The sequence below is a fragment of the Neovison vison genome, chromosome 1 (assembly GCF_020171115.1).
Source record: "Neovison vison isolate M4711 chromosome 1, ASM_NN_V1, whole genome shotgun sequence".
NCBI classification, from domain to species: Eukaryota; Metazoa; Chordata; class Mammalia; order Carnivora; family Mustelidae; genus Neogale; species Neogale vison.
The window spans coordinates 25,643,578-25,645,131 of record NC_058091.1 but is presented as its reverse complement, the minus strand read 5'-3'; positions in this window follow the sequence as shown (position 1 = coordinate 25,645,131).

Sequence of the window (1,554 nt, the reverse complement as noted above, 5' to 3'; positions counted from 1 at the left end):
CTATGAAGTCACGAGTGCTCTTCTTTGGCTCATTCTGGAAGCTTGATTTCCATACCAAGTCCTCTCTGGAGTTGGCACACCAGCCAGCCCATTTGGGGAGCAGTTCAGATTCACTCTGCCATGAATATTCATCACTCCCTCGGATCACGTTCCCAAATGCGTGTCCTCAGCACTCCAGCGGGGCTTCAGCAGTTTATGGAGTTGTTATTGGCACCACCAAACCAGTCAGGAATGAAAATAACAATCAACTCCTTAAATGTTTACAAGCCTCCTGGGCTATTGCACATGTAATTTAGAGCTGCCATCTTGTCTCCTTCTCTCTCTCAGTGGAATGGAATGTCCTCTCCAGCAACGTGGTGGCTGGAGGAACATGAAGAGGAGAAGGCCCCGGGTCTCCAATTTTCCAATGGAACCTGGGCTGCAGTCCTCTTTGGGAGCAGGTTGTTTGGCTTCTCATGGCCCTGAGACACTTCCTCATACACGTTTGCTTCTAAACAAATCCTCCCTGCAAGTTGTCCTTGGAAATGGAGCAGGAGGCCGGTAAGAACTCTCACCCAATCAGCTCAATCAATTTGTCATTCCCTGAAAATAGAGTGGTCCCTCCAGTCTGTCCAGTTCCTGCCCCCAGCGCTTGGTGGTGGGGATGGGGAGGAAGGCCAGCCTGTGAGCAAGGCCACATTCCAGGGGGAGTGGCTCCTCCTCATTCAGCTCCCAGAGAGGGCCCGCCTGTTGTGCCTCCCGGCCCGCAGCCACCCTTGAAGTGTTGTTGTTACACAACAGCCATGAACTCTGGAATGTCTCTGGTCATTTACGGAGTGACTCTGTCACTCCATAAATGACACTGTCAAGCTTCAAGGGCCTGAATAAGGTTGGCTTGTTTTTCCATAGACCCATTTTCTCTTGCCCAGAACAAAGCTTCCAGGCCTCACGATGTACTTCTTACTGGGAGACTCTTGAGAGCAGTGAAATTCAAGGGAAGAAAATACAGAGAAAGATTACGAATCATACTCCAGTCATCACACAGACTCTTTAAAACACACCAAACGATTTGACCATGCTCTTTGCTGATAAGAAGCTTTCTAGAAATTAGCTGGTCACTTCTTAGACTTTTTGTCTCCTCTCACTCTTACCTTGACTTTTTCCTTCTTCAGTTTATTTCCTTCATGAGATAAATGAAGAAAGCTACAGATTAAGGTTCCAAAGAACATATGATTCATGAGTCATGTCTATCTTTTTTCTATGGTGTTCATTTTGAATGGCATTGTTCCAACAGAAGAAACAGAAAGTAAAAATGTACGGTAAATACTAACTTTGGTGCTTCTGTAATACATTCATAATTATGAAAATAATGCCTTGTATTTGGTCTATATTGTATAGGTTATGATGCCCTGGTAGGGTCATTTTCTCATTTTATCCTCACAAATACCCTTTGAGGTAGGTTCTACTGTCCCCGTTTTACCTACAAGAAAGCAGAGACCCAGGGAGATCAAATAAACTAGATGATACAGGAAAACACTTTGACCCAGTGCACACAGTCTTCCAAAACAGTTACTA